Source organism: Numida meleagris, chromosome 1 (assembly GCF_002078875.1).
Source record: "Numida meleagris isolate 19003 breed g44 Domestic line chromosome 1, NumMel1.0, whole genome shotgun sequence".
NCBI classification, from domain to species: domain Eukaryota; kingdom Metazoa; phylum Chordata; class Aves; order Galliformes; family Numididae; genus Numida; species Numida meleagris.
In genome coordinates, this window is record NC_034409.1 from 88829012 (window position 1) to 88847963 (window position 18952).

General features: G+C 37.0%; 1 protein-coding gene across 10 annotated transcripts in view; it reads left to right on the top strand.

Annotated features, from left to right (window-relative positions):
• The window catches only part of EPHA6 (EPH receptor A6), a 510917-nt gene that overhangs the window by 227946 nt on the left and 264019 nt on the right, over window positions 1–18952 (top strand). The gene's annotated exons all lie outside the window — the stretch shown is intronic.

The following is an 18952-nucleotide window of genomic DNA, read 5'->3' on the forward strand; positions in this document are numbered from 1 at the left end:
TGGCACTGGTAATAATTCACAGTAATACAGAATAGAGCTAGAAGAAAGGTACAGGCAATATTTTGAGGAAAAAAATACAATCAAAAAAAAACTGGAGAACATTTTTTTTTTTTAATTCCATAATGAAGTGCTTTTTTGTTTGTTTGTTTGTTTTGTGCAATCATTATAAAATTTCAGTACAGAACATATATGGAGTATTATGCTCAGATAATCAAAGCAACAGAGTAGAGGATGGAAGCAGATTCTGGAATAATAGCAGAAAGAAAGGCCAGGAAAAGCAGCTTGGGAGGGCAGAAAAATCAACACGGTAGACAAGAAAAATGGAAATTCTGAGAATGAAAACAGAACAAAGTAAGTGCTCCATGGTGTCACTCTAAAATATATCATGTTTGAAATAAATAGATCTAGAAATTGCTAAGCAAAGCTGAAGTTCATCTATTATGTATGAATACAGATTTAGATGATCACAGTGACAGTTACCAATGGTCATACTGTGAAATTAAAATAGCTAAGTTATGATTAAAATATTCTATAAATACTGTCAAAAGAGTGAAAAATACTCTCTTGGTTTTTTTCCTAAGATTTAATGTTATATGACATACACCTATTTGTTGTGTTATGTATTAACTGAAGAGGTAGCTGACTAGTGTAAGTTACAGTACTGTGGCTGAGTTTGTTAAAAGAGCTAGCTGCTTGCTTCTCTCCAGATTTTTAACAAAAAAAAAAGAATCTAATATATAAAAGCAATATAATACCCAACAAACATGCCAAATGGTACCTTGCCTGTTGTCATTCTTTTGACAAATGCAGATCACTGAGTTTCACAGTTCAAAATACTGAACAACGATAGCAGCACAACCACATTTACTGTCAGACATGCAGACGCTGACCTTTTGCTCCCCGTCATTTTTTTTTCTACAGTATGATAAACGTGAATATAAGTGAAATAAATATGAAAACTGACTGCGTACAAGCACTCTGCAGTCTCCAGTTGTGCAATAAATGTAATGTTATCAGCTGCAGAGCTAAGATACAACCAGTGTCCACAGTGAGTGAGAACTCTCTTGTTTACTGCTGTGTGCCTACACCCGATTTGGAGTTGCGGATATTTATGAACTCCAAGCCTATCTGCCCTGAACACTTCTTAATGACTATTCAGAGGCTGAAATTGAGTTAAACTTCAGTGGAATTAAATTCACAACCTGACGAGAAATAGATATGCAATGTCAGTACTCATCTGTTTTCTAGACTAATCAATATTTATTTTTCACTTATTTTTGTGGGTTTTTTTAGGAATTATTTCAGCTGTCTGACCACCTGTTAAATATTTAAAATTCTATATATGTCGTATACATATGTAACTTGTCAGCTTTTTTAAAATGTTTGATTGCTCTGAAATATTACTACCATCATATATGCACGTTACAAAATTTATACATTTTGTTTTCAGAATTAAAACTGATGTCATATTAAATGTGCATATTTAAAGATTGGGATTTGTGGTTTGGACAGACATCAGAGGCGTGTAATCCTACTTAATTGCTGTCAGTAAGTTAAAAAAAGAACCTTTAAGCAAAACAGTCTGTGGTTAAATGGTCAGTTTTATGCCAAATATCTGACTGCATGTTCCCATCTGTAGGGAAGTGTCAGACTGAAAAAAAGAAAAAAGTAACATGGACTGTTCATGCTAATTACTGTTCCAGGGTGTTTGGTTCCTCATTCCATTAGCCACAACCCTACCTAGACTATGAATTCTGAGAGTAATCAGCCGGGTGGCCTTGCCTTCAGCCATTGAGGTTGCTAGAAGACCTTGAACAAGCCCAGCTGACCTCTCTAAACTTCCTTCCTCTTCCTCTTCCTCTTCCTCTTCCTCTTCCTCTTCCTCTTCCTCTTCCTCTTCCTCTTCCTCTTCCTCTTCCTCTTCCTCTTCCTCTTCCTCTTTTTTTTTTTTGTTTGTTTGTTTGAATAGAGATGATGATTTTTATTTTCTCTGGAAATCACTTAACACCATAGAAGTAGATACTATAAAAGAGAGAGGTAGTGAACAACCATGATATCCAATTCAGCTGAAATCTTGAAATAACCTTTTCTGGTACTTCTCCTTCAAAGCTGGAAAGAGATTGAGATTTTATGAATAATGAAAATATTTTTACAGCAATACATATCTTTGTTACTTGATGCTCATACCTCCCTACCCATACCAAAAGTCTTATTGGAAGAAGTGTTTTTTACATCAAGCTGGTAATTTGAGAATTCATATTAAATTCATGGATCATCTTTATGGGATTCCTGTGAAATATCTTAATGTGCTCAGTAGAAATACCTAGCTCTAATCCTTGTCATCAATCACGTGAAACATTTTAGACTCGAGGGCTGAAGAGGTATCCCACATAACTACTTTGGTGGAACACCAATTAGAAACACTCACCTGCTGAAGGACACCAGGAGGAATTTTGTTTTATTACATGGGTTTAGATTTGCATCACAAATTGATTTACCTATTGCTGTCTTTTAAGCTCACTAGTAGAATCTTTTATCCAACATTCAGAGCTTTATACTGGGTTTCCAAGGCATTGTTTATATACTTAAATTCATATAAATTCAAGGATAGCAGTGGTGATGGGTTTGAAGAAGTTGGCAATATTTAGTTAAAAAATAAAAAATGATAGGAATATTGATTGCAAGTTGAATGGGCAATTTATTTTGCTGACATTTGTGCATTTCACTTCATATATCTGTTAACAGAAATAACAAAACATAAATGCATGCAACTTCTTGTACAGATCATTCAAGTAGCTGACTGTGCTGACAAAGGTTTATTGAACTAAAGTCTGTATTTTGTCATCTCTTCTATTGTTACTGTTACTATTCATCTATCTACACTGCTCTCTGCTGCTATATATAATACTAATAATAATTTGTAAGTTTTAGTCTATGTTTTATACACAGATAAAACTTCAAAGCATGTGTTTTTTAAATTGATTTTTTTCTAAACTCCATCTATTTTTCTTACCTGTAATTCACTGGAAGGACAAGGTTGCAGTTCTTACATAAATCTCAGGCTTCACATTTAAACAGAAACATAGCTTTTCATTATTCTGTAGTCACTATTCCTGCTGTAAATAAAGCAACATGAAACATATTCAGGAGGAGGCCATAAATGTGTCTGTGGGTATGCAAATACAATTTGATAATTATTATCATTTGGGGTTAAATACTGTAAGTGGTTCTAGATGGATGCTGGGAGAAGAGAAATGAAAGCCTTAATGGACTATTTACAGAGTTCTGTGTGGTGCTACCACAAATTTCTGCAAAATTGGCAGAAACTATGACAGAGGAAAGCTAATTATTTTTAAGGTGAGCAATAGATCAATCCCTTATACTGATCATTAGCTGTAATTAAATAAAAGTTTTCTAAAAGAATGACAGTAGTATCTGACAATGCAAAAATGAAGATATATCCTTTTGTATTAAAATCAATAGTAGTATGGCCAGTGAACTCTCAAAGAGCATAATCTATTTTTAAATGTGCTTGCATTTTATAGGGAGACATCATTTGTGTACTAATTACTAAAAAAGAAAAGTCTACACTTCTTTTAGTCTTAAGTATCATTTGCTTGTACTGGATTTAGACATAAAGTGGAGATTTAAATGGGTGGAAAGATTTTGTAGCATAATTCATAAATTACAAAGTGATGAGCTTCATTAAAAAATGTTCTCGAGGCATACCACAAAGATTTAGATTTAACATTAGGAAGAACTGATCCATGGAAAATGTGGTCAAGCATTGGAACAGGCTGCCAGGAGAAGTGGTGGATTCCCCGTCCTTGGAGGTATATAAGAGATGTGCAGATGTAGCACTAGAGGAAATGGTTTAGTGATGGGACTCAGTAGGTCAGGCAGATGGATAAACTTGTTGAAGCTGAAAGTCTGCTCCAGCCTGTATGATTCTATGACACTTCTAGTTGGTGAGGGAAAGGCTGTGGATGTAGTTTACCTAGACTTTAGTAAAGCCTTTGACTGTCTCCAGCAACATTCTCCTGGAGAAGCTGGATGACAGATGTACGCTTTACTGGGTAAAAAACTGTCTGGATGGCCAGGCCCAGAGAGTGGTGTTGAATGAAGTTAAATCTAGCTGGTGACCAGTCACTACTGGTGTTCCCCAAGGGTCAGTACTGCAGCCAGTCCTGTTTATTATGTTTACTGATGATCTGGATGAGGAGATTGAGTGCACCCTCAGTGAGTTTGCAGATGACACTAAGTTAGGAAGACGTGTCGATCTGCCTGGGGTAGGAAGGCCCTACAGAGGGATCTGGACAGGCTGGATCGATGGGCTGAGTCCAGTTGTATGAGACCAAGTGCCAGATTGTTTTTGCAACTCATGCAAGGCTACAGGCTTGGGGCACAGTGGCTGGAATGCTGCACGGATGAAAAGGATATGAGAGTGTTAGTTGACAGCCAGCTGAACACAAGCTAGCAGTGTGCCCACATGAACAAGAAGGCCAACAGTATTCTGGCTTGTATCAGAAATAGTGTAGCCTACAGGAGCAGGGAGGTGATCATCTCCTTGTATTCAGCTCTGGTGAAGCCACGCCTTGAGTACTGTGTTCAGTTTTGGGCTCCTCACTACAAGACATTGAAGTGCTGGAGCATGTCCAGAGAAGGGCAACGAAACTGGTGAGGGGTCTGGAACACATGTCTTATGGTAAGCGGCTGAGGGAGCTGGGATTGTTCAGATTGGAGAAGACAAGGCTTAGGGGAGACTTTATCAAGCTCTACAACTGCCTGAAAGGAGATGGTGGCGAGGTAGGGGTCAGCTTCTTCTCCCAGGTAACAGCAATAGGATGAGATCAGATGGCCTTAAGTTGCACCAGGGGAGGTTCAGCTTGGATATTAGGTGAAACTTCTTTTCTGAAGGAGTGCTGAGGCATTGGAATAGGCTGCCCAGGGAGATGATGGAGTCAAGAACCGGGTGGATGTGGCACTGAGGGACATGGTTAGAGGGCATAGACGGGATGGGTTGAAGGTTGGACTAGATGATCTTAGAGGTCTTTTCCAACATTAATGATTCTGTGATTCTGTAATAAGGTTAGAATAGAATAGAATAAAATTACATGGTATTTCGTACAGTCATGTAGAAGATATGAAGATGTGTTTGAAATATTTTTTAGTAATTAAGAGCATTACAGTACTGCAGACCTGGAACCATTCAAAGATAATACAGAAGAAAATAGTATTTGATTCCCAAGGAACTATGAAAGCTTCAAGTGATACTGAATATGCAAAATCAGAGTTGAAATGATTCGGCAGTAACTAATCATGTTCAGTGTCTTTAATAATCAAGCTTGTGATTATTTTTCTACAAACATGTCAAAGAGAATTATGTTTTAAAGACCGGAGGCCTGATTTTAGGTGAACATTTCAGCATTTTTTGCATAAGAAATTGCACACACATTCAATCACCTATCTGCTTCTAGGCGTTTATATATTCTCCATGATTACAGTAATTTTGCCTATGTACACAAACTCCTGAATTGTATGCGCAAATAAAGCAGAGGCTTAAATAGATTGCACACACAAATCCAGACTTGAATGCGCAACCATAATTAAAGATGTAAGCACGTAAAAAACATTTTCAAGTCTCTCCTTTTAAAGGTAGGATGATATAAAATATTTCTTGCAGTGGATTAGATTGTGCTCTTATTGCTGTGATTCCTTGCTAATTGTAATAGTGTAAGAGAGACAGTTACACAGAGAAGGAACAAAAGGAATTGTACAGCTTTATCTAGTCTATTACAAAAGCAATTGATCTTGTGAAAGTTGTGAATCCAAGAAAATGAGTGCTGAGATCTTAAATTATTAAAAACTACAGTCTTATAATAAGGCCATAACAAGAAATGGTATCCTTGTAAATAGTGACTGCACTATTCTTCAGGTTTTTATTGTGAATAACTGCCTGTAGGAATATTACATTCCTTCAAGGTATGCCTTCTCCAGAAAGCTGTTCTACAGTTTTGTAATAAAGTAATAAGTCATGTCAAGGAGAGCTTTAGTAGGCTTTCAGTTTACACCTTGAGTGTGTGCTGAGGCATGAAGCCAAGTGTCATTAATTATTTGAGAAGTGTGCTGGTAACTTATTGCTCTTACACAAAAAGTTAGTCTGACAGTAATGGGTTAAGCAGACAGAAAATGTTGTTGCTGCAACTAACAGCAGGAAGTTTTGATACTTGTCATAGGTTGAAACCTTGCAGCTTCAGAAAAATCACTTCCAAAAAAAGCATCCGTGAAACAGATGAAATAATTGATGTCATAAGAATTAATTAACCCAGGCTAGCAGATTCACTTGTTATGAACAGACAAATGTGCACTGCAAATTCAAATGGTCTATTCTTGCACAAGGACTAGAGAAATGAATAATAAACTGTTTAATATAGGCAGAGTTGAAAATTAAAACATGTTTTCTCATACTGCGGGAGGAAGAGAGAGGAAAAAAAGAGAAGTATTAGAGAGATACATCAGTTTACAGCATCAGTAAAAGGGAGAGAGGAAAAATCGCATCTGTATAGGGTTTGAGAAAGGATACCATAAGATCAACAAACTGTTCTCTACATATCAATTTTTGTACATATATCAGTAAGAAAGCACTGACAGAAATTCTGAATCTTTGTAATAGTAGATGTTTTTCTAGCTCAGATGAAGAGAGAACGATTTTATAACTGTTACCATCTATAAAACTTGAAATATAAAACAGTACAAGAAAGAAAAATCTATTTGGAAACCAACACCGCATTAGCCACTATTGGAACATATTTATGATACTGCATACAACATGGTACCTACTTGAACTAGAAACAAAGCTAGCAACACAACTTTGGATTAAGAAATTTGTCTCTTTTCAAGCACTGTGACAATAGATGGAAAAGAGTAGAAAAGGACAAGGTCATGACTTAAACGTGCTGGACTGTTTTTTCAGCCCCTATGCTAGCACCAGCCTTGAAGAACAATCATGTTCTGTAGATTTACTTTACTTATGATGATGAAAGATACACAAGTGAGTGCCTCCTTGAAGACAGGCTGTTCTCACATTTATGATACAGATAACATGCAAGAGGAATTAGCTACAAAATTGATCTGATATCTGCAGACCTTTTTTTCTCTTGCATAAAAACATATGTGATTCTGTTTGCAGTTGTCTTATAAGGTACATAGTAGTGTAAATAATTCTGTGAAAACAGAAGGCTTCATGGCCTACCAACTTGGATACTAATTCCTGTTGGAATGATATGGGGAAAATCCAGCAAACATGGGTTCTTTCCTCAGTTATATTAAATAAATAATGTCTTAGTGCTCTTCTTTCAAACTTCTGTTTTATAATAGTCATTATAGTTCTGAGAAACTTAGCACACTTCTACCTTCTCACTGCACCCAAAAAGCCCTTCTATCAACAAGTAGAGCATAGCCACTATTTCAGCTTTCCTGTATGAAAAGCAATTTGATATGCTGAATAGTTCCCAGTGATGTTAAATAAACTGTTCTCTGTGTGTACTAGAGCATGGTACCCTTGGTCCAACAGATTTTCTTGATTTCTAATTTCTATATTGCTTTAGTCTGACTACAGCAACAGTTCCTTTTTTCCTTTTTTTTTTTTTTTTTTTAAAGTGGTAAATAAACCTTCAGAACAATCTCTGGATATATGTGCCACTGCAACACTCATTGTAGGGATGTGCTCCACTCATTTTAAGACACAAAAGTTATTCCATTTTGCCGTGGCCTGTGCATTGACAAGGAGTTAGATGTGTTAAAAACAAGCTGCTGAAGTTCACCTGGAGATTAAAGCATTCTCTCCAACATGTGACAGCGAGCTTTCCTGACTGGAATGCTCCTCCTTTTTGGTCCTTGTGTTACCAGTTTCCAGATCCATTAGGGCAGCTGAGTAGAAGAACAGTTCTTATACCCTAGACACCCAGCAGGGAATGTGCTGGGTAATAACTATTACAGCTGATTACCTGGTGTTTCAGTTTTAAAGATTTGCATAGGTGGAGAATGCTTCTTGGCGTTACTGTTTTTCCAGGCAACTCAGAGACGAGCTTTACCGGACTGACAGAATGAAGAAAACATTTTCTTAAGAGTAAAACTTAACTATAATGATGACTAAAAAAGCAATGAAATGCATTATTAGCATTGTACGTTAAAAATGAAGATTTCTTATGGCTGCTATTGATAGATTGGAGGACTCAATGAATACACTCCATTCACTACAACACTACATTGCCCCACAGTGTTCTTAGGGTTACATTTCTCTTGCTTGTCTAGTTAAAGATGACTAGTGGAGATACTGGAGAGGACTACTTGGAGATGCAGTGGGCTTTTCCTTCCATACTTTTCCTGCAGGCCTTCCCAATGCCAGGATTACACACTGGTATGGTGCTGGAAATTACTTCCCTAGTTTTCCACTGCTTTCACGTTCCTTGATTACCATTTCTGTTGCATTCCCTAATTATTCTGACCTATTTATTTATTTAACTATCTTCCTAAAACACAGTGATGTTCATTTAAAACCAATAGAAAACACTCTTAAAGATTTAAGAAATCTGGTTCATTGCAAATTTTCAATGGGGTCTATCCATAAAGCATCAACAGAGCAAAAGACTAAACTGGGTACATAGCAGTGCATTTGAGTATGCATATTTCCTACCTCAGAAAACTTATTTGATTTCAGGGATCCTCACTACAGTCAGCAGCACACAGAAGCCAAAAAATGCTTCATAGAAAATCCTGAGTTGGAAGGGACTTAGCAAGTCCGGTTGTTTGCCTGCCCAGGAATTTGCAGCCTGTTTTTCATGTCTCATTTCTCCCAGTACTAAAACAACTCCCAGCCATTTTTGTCATTTGCTATTCTGGTAAGACATCTTGAATTTATCTTCTTCCCAAGTACATTAAAATAGCAGTAGTGTATTTTTATCTTGTAACTGAGCACAACCTGTCTATGTATTATCAGTGCATTGAATATTGCTGAGACAACTTCAAGACAGTGTCAGCTGAAGACCTTCTAGAAACATCTTTCCCATCTTTCTAGGGAGAGATTCTGCCTTTACCAATTAACAAGAGCTTTTAGGGCCACACGCACTACATTTACAGTATGTTTAGGTACAGAGCTCATCACTGTCTTCGCATGGTGGAATCACAGATTATTTCCACAAAAAATACTAAACCAGATTTGGTGCTCCTGTTTGGAAATTATGAACCAAAGTCTTCAAAGGTCATGTTTTTATTAATGATGGTTCCTTATGGTAATGCCAGTAACACAGTGCTGCAGTGATGCAGTAGTGCAAGTCTCTACGTGGTTAAAAAACTGGAGTCTTTCCATTCTAGCAGCTGCATCTTTTTTTTTTTTTTAAAACTTAGGCATCCTTTTTGTTGACTTGGTTGTCCAGAACAAATGTTTCTCTCAAATCACTGACACATCTTCTCTGGGCAGAGGATAATCACTAATCTCTTCTAGGTATATCTAAATGGCATAAAAGCTGCTTTTGTTTAGATTTTAGCTTTAATTTGTTTCTCACTGTTGGAGCTTATACTGGTGTACGTAAATGGATCTCATGCAAAATGAAACTGTACAGTCATCTCTGGGAGCCCCTTTAGGCAGGTGTATCTGAGCTAAACAACATGAGTTGCAATATTATAACTTGCTCTGAAAAATTAGCTGTATTGATTCACCAATGCAGATTATAAAATTCATTTAAAGATGAATTTTAAAAGGTTGCAGACCCTATTTAAAGCAGTGTAGCATATTTTATGATCAGTATTTATTTTACAATATATGATCTTGACCTATAGTGTTGATGCTTGATATTTCCCATCAAATGAACCTCTTTTCAACTGCTTACAATTTTGTCACTTTTCAGTTTATTTATGCTGAAGCATTCTTACCTGCCATCTACATGTTGTAGATGTAGTTCTGAGAATAAAGTGAAAAAAAGTTCTATGAGTACTGACATAATTTTCCATCTCTTTCTTTGAATAATATCAATGCTTCCAGAATCATACTCTTAAATTTAAGGAAGTATTCTTGAAAAGAAAAAAAATGAGTTCTTATTCAAGATTTTTTAAAGAGGTTAACAGTCTACACTGCATTGAGAAACATAGCATTAGTACTTGAAGAAGGTAGCTCCTCAAGCTTATCCAAACAACTGAATAATTTAGGCCGTTATTTGGGAAATCTATTACACATAATTGAATTTTCTGTTTGTGTATGGGTTTTGTTGTTTCTCCCTGATGAATTACAAGGTCTTGGGCATTAACCTTTCTCCTGCAGTGCTATATTTTAAATATTCTTTAGTGTTGTTCTTGTTGTTTTAAGTTCAGGAAGGTACAATTACAAAACAAAGTCTAAATAGGTATTTTGGAAATAATGACCTTAAAATACATTATACATGGTAGTAATTACATACGCAGCTACCTGTTCTCTCTTTTCCACAGAGAACTATGTGACAGTTAATACTTAACATGTTTGATTTTGAGAATTGGGAATTGTACTATGCATAGACCAATGATCTCCAGGGACGTGAACCTACAGAATAATCTGAAAACTAAGCATATCTGCCAAGTATTTTATTACACTATTAAATAAACAATATTTTAATTGCACTCCTTCATCTCCTGAATCTTGTGATCACCTGTATTTTTTCTTAATGTAACCGATTTTTCCTATTAGTCATTTCAGATGTATTTCACTCTTCTGAGGATGAAAAAAACATAAAACTGAATTAGAAAACATTTCTATTCTTCTTTGAAGCTCCCAAGAGCCATTTTACGTATAAACTTCATTGTTATTAATATGTTGCTTAGCATCATACGCACCTATTGATATACAGTAGAAATAAATGTTTTACTTTCATTATAAATTTGATAAATTGCATATGATGTAGGTTGCATGGATCTTAGGCTGATGATGTCCCAGTGTCTTTATTTCCTGTGATGTATTGGAAAAAGGCTTATGGATCGTCTTATATCCTATTACCTCCTTGACTTTGTTTCCTCTACTATATTATATACACATATGTATTTTGACATATAAAAAGCCATGTTTGTGTATATAACGTGTACATGTGTGTATGTACATATACAAAAACATTTGAAACAAGATACGCACTTTTCTCAGGAAGGGAATGATGGCAGCACACAGGTGGTGGATGTTGTTATGCTGTTCTGGAAGGCTCTTAGAGATTGCTTTAATGTATGTGCTACTGAAGCTTTCCTGGAATCAAAACTGGTATGAATGTAATGTTAAAAAAAAAAAAAAAAGAGGAAGAAATATTAATTAACAGTGTGTTTAAGTCTATGAAAGCAGTGTATGAAAACAAAACAAATGTGCCTAGTTTACACAGACCTTCAGGAAAGAAATATAAATAACATAATAAGTATGATTGGTAGGCAACCTGTGACACTGTCATTCTGCATGTAGTTAACAAAGAAAAGAGCACACACAGATGCGTCATTCCTGCACTAACACTGTTTCTGAACACCAGTGTTCCCCTTGACTGCAGGTTAAGGGGTGGCCAGAATGCTGACAGCCAGTCTTCCTCCAAAACTTTGTAAATCCTTCCCTTATTAGGCAATGACAAAGAACGTGTTTTGATAGACTCCAGAGCAACAGGAAACCAGCTTAAGTCACGAAGTAGTTTTTGCTCTGTATGCAAAAAGCAAAGTTTAATAATACAATTTGTTTTCACACTGCAAAAGCTATTTGAGTCACCTCAGTGGCAAACAAGATGTTTCTCTTTGTTGTTATCAGAAGCCTTTAGTTGCCAACTTAAAAGGCTTTGAGAAGTAGCTGACAAAGCAGCTTAAGAAGTGCAGAATAGTATTCACCTGTGCTGTGCTGCATGGATCCTAGCTCTTTGATGAGCTATTGAATTGCATCTAGTATGACAGGCAGTGATAAAATTAATATCATTGACTGTTCTTGTCTGTGTGAGCTTTGGATAAAACTCAGATTCTTTAAAAACATGGTATGTGACCTGAATCACTGCTCCAGTTATTGTATTGCAACTGATGTTTTACACAGGAAAAAACCATATTGACATGAACTGAAAATATTGTTTGATATATACCAATTATCTCTTTTGTCATTTCTTGTTATCATTTTAATAAACAGCCTCAGTAGGATAGTGGGAAATATGAGAATGACAGAAAATAAGTGATGAAAAGAAAAAGATCTATCAGAAAGGGAAGGAATAATTAATTTAATTTACCTGTTTTCATCATGCAGTTTAATTAGGAAAAGGCAGCCTGCTTTTCTTTCCTCTCTCTTGTTGCTTTCCAGAGTCAAAAGATGTAACACTGTCCTCTGTTCTCCACCTCAAAGAACAGAAAAATTAAAAATCAGAAGATATTGGCAAGCAAAGAGTCTGACTGGACAATACAGACACAGATGCATTTAAGTGCATACTCCAGCACATGCACGTATTATCTCATCAGATTCACTGCAATAAGAAGGAAAATTAGTCCATTTTCCTAAAATGATTGGGCCATTCTATCACCAAGTTGTCTGTGAGTATCTCCTTACCATCTGTAGGAAAGGAGCCAAACAAGATCCTTGATTTTTTGATATATGATGTCTTTTATTCATATGGATTCAACTATGTGTCATGTTCCTTAACTATTGTAGCTGGTCATCCTCCAATGAGTTCATATGCCTCATGTTTCTGGCAACTCTTCCTGCATAGTCTCACTATTGGTTTGAACATGGCCTAAAGTGTATCTCTTCTTCTTTCTCCTAGTCCATTTGTGACCTGAACAAAACAAGGATTGTGTGAAGACATGAAAAGACATGAGAATACTTAATCAGATAGTGCTCACATTTGAAGACTGTCATCATAGCTTCTACTGTCTCCATTTTTTAATATCCTAATCTTTGTGATCATATTCTTTTGTAGGTAAAATACAGTGTGCATCTCTCATTATATTATTTTCTCTCGTTCTTTTCTATATACTTCTTTGCTCTTTTCTACCTACATTTAATAGAATATAAATATATTAAAATAGTATTATAGTGCCTAGTGTCTGCACAGTGGTAGAGTCACTTACTATAAAGTGATCAGATATCAGAAGATTAAGAGGATATTAAATTAGTAATATTTATATATTAACAGAACGTAACAAATATAGATTATGTCAGTCTCATAGTGCAATAGTGGGTTTCAGTAAGCAATTAAAGAAAATGTATGAGGTGTGGAAAAGCATAGCAAATTATGTTTCAGAAAGATTAAACCAGCTCTTCCACAGAGCTACTGATAGTTACTATTCATTGTAATGACAGCAGTCTTCTCTTTTTTAATTTGATTGATTGTCTCTCAGCCATCTATAAAAATCCCATTTTTGTGAGAAATGTTTCCCACACACAGACCAGCAAGTGTCAGACATGCATAAAAGTTGCTCATAAGTTTCCTTTGCATTCCCTTTACTTGGTAATGATTGATTGAATGGATTGAAAGAAAGCATCCAAAGCCAGGTTTGGGCAGCCTGATCTGCTGGGTGGCAGCCCTGCCCATGGCAGGGATTTAGGACAGGGTGGTCTTTATGGTGTCCCTCCAATCTAAGCCATTCTGTGATTCTATCATTCTAGGATTCAGATCTTATAAAACTGTGTAAAATCAGAGTATATCTTTCACAATAATGAGCTCTGCACAGCAGTGAAAATGTCTCTTTTTTTTTAAATCAGCAAGCTTTAACCACTAACACGACCACCATGTCTACATTTGTCAGCATGTGAAGTACCTCCCAGGTGAGGAAAGCACTTAACAGTCATAGCCCTCTTGAGCAGAAAAGACTAGTAATTACCTTATTTGTTACACAGAGCATATCAAAAGATTCTTAAAAAAGAATCTAGCAGGAAGTGAAACCCTCACTCCTCACTGCCTGAGAAGTGCCATGGGAGCAGGGCCTGTTAGACGTTGTGCAGCCTTTGTCTAGGCCCGCTGGCTTTGACTATTTATCCGATTTCCTAGAGGTACCTCAATGTAGTGTAGCTTTCTTTGCATTTTCTACAGTATATGTCCAGCTATTGGTTTGAGTTGTTGGGACACCATGGGGCCTGCAGTGTCCGGGGCACCCTGGGTAGGGCCAGGCAGGGCCTTGAACTTGAACTCTGAACTGGCCCAGAGCCCCCACAGCTGAACCCTTTGTGGGGAGAGGTGCTGGGGGGTCCTCTGGGGTGGTTATGGCCATAGGCCATGCTGCCATGCATGGGGAAGAGGACAAGCCCATTTGGAAAATGCCACACGCACACACACACACCGTCCTGCTGGGAACCGTGAATGTTGTATCTTATTTCAAACAATGTCTTGGGGCTCTGGTGCACAATGCACCTCAAATGTTTTTACATTTCTCACACAGCACCCCTGCACATAGCACCAACAGCACTAAAACTCTTTTGCAGCTGCTGGTTTAAATACCTTCTTCTACTCTCAGCCCAAGCTGAGAAACTAGCGAAGTCATAAATCACTTTCTTAAAGAGTTCACCAGAGCTTTGCAAAGCGTTCTCTTTCTATGCATGTATGTATAATACAATCAAACACTAAATGTCATACATTAAACATTAAATAAGGAAAATGATACTCATTACAAAGTTTTTGCAGCTTAAAAACACCATAATCAAATCCCGATAAAGCTGTAGTACCGCACATTCATAGATGTGTTATCATTTGTGATGCCAATTAAATTACTAGCACTTCTCTGTATGATCCCTGGTATTTCACTGGAGAAAACTTTACTGTCTTTGAATTGTTCATTCAGACACCCTGCTAATTACTTAACCATTAAGGCAATATTTTATTATCATCCCCCAGGCTTTACAAAAGTCAAATCTTATACAGATCATATAATTAGTAGCACAGAAAGTCACTTCTGTTAGGGAAAATAAAAAGCCTCCCAGTGATTTAGAGGTTAGAAAAAAATGCTGTGTGGTAGCAAACATAAAAAGAAACTTTTTTGTGGTTGTTGGGGGGGATGAGGGGGATAGTCATCCATGCACAAATAATATATACAAATGATATACTTAGCTGAGTGAAAGAGATGTTATAAAGATATGAACTTTGAAAGTACTGATTTTATCAACCCATACAAAATGAATTTTCCTGCATACATAAGCATCTAGTACAAACTTCTAACTTACTTGTAATGTATTTTACATAGGCTGTGATTTTTCATGGAAAAGATGGCTTTTTTCCCTCTCCAAATACAAAACCACAATCCATTAATAATTAATTCTCTTAGTTTCTGATTTGCCCATCAGGCGGCTTGAGCACTGTGTGAGTTCTGAAGAACAAAAAATAAAAATGATAGGAAGCTGGGCAAAAGATCCTGCTTCATAAAGGTGTTCAGTTAACATTAAGCATGTAGGTAGTTCTATTGATTATACTGTTTAGAGAGTCATATCCTTATTTTAGATACCATGTGATTTTAGGACTGGAGTTGAATACCTCAAGCACTTGTGAATGGTTTGATATTACAGTGACTTACAGTGATGCAGTCTGCAATCTCATAGCAGAACATTTACAGACTCCAGTTTTACAAAATATTCTATGCAAATTGGAAATGGAACACAAATGCCATCAACTTCTTCATACAGGTTTCCTCTAAGTGTTGATTGGAATTGCTCTGAGTTGGAAGTGGTCTTATGCAGCCTTAAGCTCCATGGAGGAAGCCAAACCATACTCAGTCTTGTTAAAATATGCCAAAGAAGAATTAGAGAGATTCTTCTTTTCTTTGCAGGTGGACCAGGATTTACAGAGTATGAGTTGTGTAAAGGTATACTCATCTTGTGCCTGTTTAGTGGCAGGCCATAAACAGGCTGCCAAAATCTAACTCATCACAAGCCAGAAGAAATCATAGTCCTTAAAATGTGGTATTGTACATGTTTCTTGCTAAATAAGCTATTAAAAACTTGGGTAGTGTCATGGTTTTATGATTTTCGGTTATTGGTACTCCACATCATAACATCATGTAGTGAATGTACCTGGTTCTCAGAAGAGAAGGACTACTACATTCCCCACGGTACTTTGCTCCTCTGTTACCATTTTCCAGCCGGAGGGAAAAGATAAAAGCTCACAGTATAAAAACTTGCAGATCACGAGACCTCGTCCCTTTTTCCGCCGTCTCTCGTCTTGGCAGCACCTCGCTCTCCAGCTGTCTTATCGTCGGTAGTAGAGTAAGGCCTACCTTGATTTTGGGACGTTCTCTCTCTCTGTATTGGATTTATCAGCTTAAATTGTAATTATATTGTATTATAGTGTGTTGTTTTGCATTCCGATACCTTATTTAGTAAATTAGTTTGTTTCTCCTCAGATTGTTGCCGCTGTTCTTTGCTCTCAGGGCCCTCTCCTTACCCTTTTCCCCTTTTCCCGGGGCGTGGGCCTGTGGGTCCCCCGTCCCCTTCGTCACAGAACCGGGCCGAACGCCCGTAAACGGTTGACAGGTAGTAAATCTAGTTTTTGCAAGTTTTCCATGGAAAATAATAAACCTAGCAATTGCTTCTTGCTAAAGTTGAAATTCTGCCACTGAAGCATAATATTTGTTTGCAGAGTCTAAGCTTTGATGTTTATGACAGCTGATGTGGCTGTATTTCAGTCCTGTGTTGCATGTTCAGTGATCTTAATAGACTGTTTTGTTTCACCTTGAATGTGGAAGCTTGTGAAAATTTGGGAACTTTCAACTTGTTTCTGAAGGGCTGGATTTTATTTAAAAATATCCAGTCTTTGTCTTACTCTACATTTGGATGGGGGGAGGGTTCTCAGTAGCTTCATAAACTTATCCCTACAAAAGCTGCCCTGCTGTCTTCTTTGTTAGAATGTATGGGATGTATTTGACATAATGGTGCATGTGTTTGAGTTGGCGTTAACAAAAAAGTAAAATATCTAGACATTCACCCATTTTTTCCTCCAGCATTTCCATGAGTATATATGTGCTTCCTTTTAAGACAAAAACAAATCAAACCATATTTAAACCTTAATTACTTTAAATGCACTCCAGAAAACCATTTCAGAATAAAACATTTACACTTTTAAATTGGATGTATGTTTCTCTCTGGGTTTCATTTTAGAGTAGTGAAAAGCTTAAACTTATCTTGCAAGGGAATGCTATATTTCTTTCAGTCCAAAGTGTTTATCATATGTGGAATGGAAGGGAAGATGGAGTTATTTGATGGCTGATAGAAAAGATTTTGGAAGTGATAAGAATCTTAAAAAGTACTCATTTGACTGCAAAGATAACCTTGAATTGCCTACTCTTTAATCACAAACTTTTTTGTGTGGCAACGCACATACGAAAGGTAGCTATTAAAAGCAAGAATTTCGTTTTTATCCTCAGATAAGCTGTGTTAGGATTTGGGCATGAGGAAAAAAAAGAGCAGGCGTTCATACCACCCTTCCCACATTTTGCTGTACTTCATCTCTTTCTTCCTTCCAGCAAAGTTAAGAAGAGTCAGTATCTCCAGTACTGCTGCCTTCCTTATACTAAACCCACTGTCATTCCAATCAGTAGAAAATTGCCACTGACTGTAATCACAGTGGTAGCAGGCCAGCAGCCATTTAAAGGGAAAATCCCTGCTGCTCTTACCTCTCTTTTCTGTAGCAGCAGAAATACATGTTTTTTTTTTCTTTAATGACAGCAGGGCAGGATTCCTTCCTCGTATCTATTCAGCAAAGTCAGAAGAACACACTGGGAGAACTGCTGAAATAGTTGAGTCATAATTAAGCTCTCATACTTACATTTGAAAAATTGGCTCCTGGATTCTGGTAAGGAATCAGCGGTTTCCTTTTTTCAGTTCCTCTCACTCCTTTTCTCCCAGACACTTAATGAAACCACTTTGGTATCAAACAGGTTCTTTGGAAGCAGAAGCAAAACTGATCTGTGCATACGTTATCTAAAAGTTGGTACCTTTTAATGATTAACCTAATTTGAATTGACAGTTAATCTGTAAAATTCACAATTCTTGGTGTTTATTTATAGAGCGCTTAATTTTAGTATTGTTATTTTACCTTACTGCAAGAGAAGGAATTGCAACCTGGTTCCTGTAACACAATGTAAAGAAAACAGTCTTGAATATCTCAATAAAAGAAAAAGCCACATGTGTCTTAAAAATAATAATTATAGCAATAACTTTCATTGTACTGGTGAAAATCAGGAGGAATTCGAGCCTGTGCTGTCTGTACATGCTAGAGTTTCTCTTCCATTTGTTTTTGTTCTGTTTGCTGATTGGGAAGTCAGAAGACAGTAACTGCAATGTATACTGGAGAGTGTAAATGTGATAACTGGAAGGAGAAAGGAAGAAATCTCTGTCTAAACGTGTGTGATGATTTCTAAGGACAGTTAAAAAATCATATTTCAGAATACTAACCAGGAATTTGTATGAAAACATATATTTTAACAGATTGTTTCTGCTTTAAAGGCCAACAGAAAGGCATCTAACATTGTGCTGTGATCAACAACTTCTGGGACTCCTGCTCCAGCTGGATGGGCGATGGGCTCTGATCTTTGGAACATCTGTCCCCAGGGCAGCTGATATCCCACTTGTTTCTTGACACAATGAAGAGTAGCCTGAGGCTTGCTGTAGTTTGTGCTAGATTTATTGGCAGCTCTTCCCTAGTATCCATAGGTTGTTACAGCAGCACCGTGCAGCCTTCATTCCAACAGGGTGCAAAGGACCCAACTAATGTGACCCTTCTGTAAGTGTTGTCTCAGGGTCAGATACGTCAGACCCACCTGCAAGTACAGGGATGCCATCCCTGTCTCATTAAGGCGTTGTGAGGATAAGCATATTGAGCCTTGCAAGTCTCTATTGCTTAAAGAAGGAAGAAATAGCATTGGCAGATGAGAAGGTATCCCATTCTTTCTACTTATTAATATGCAGAACCTACACAGATCATAGACAGTGTGCTTGTGTTTAGTGATA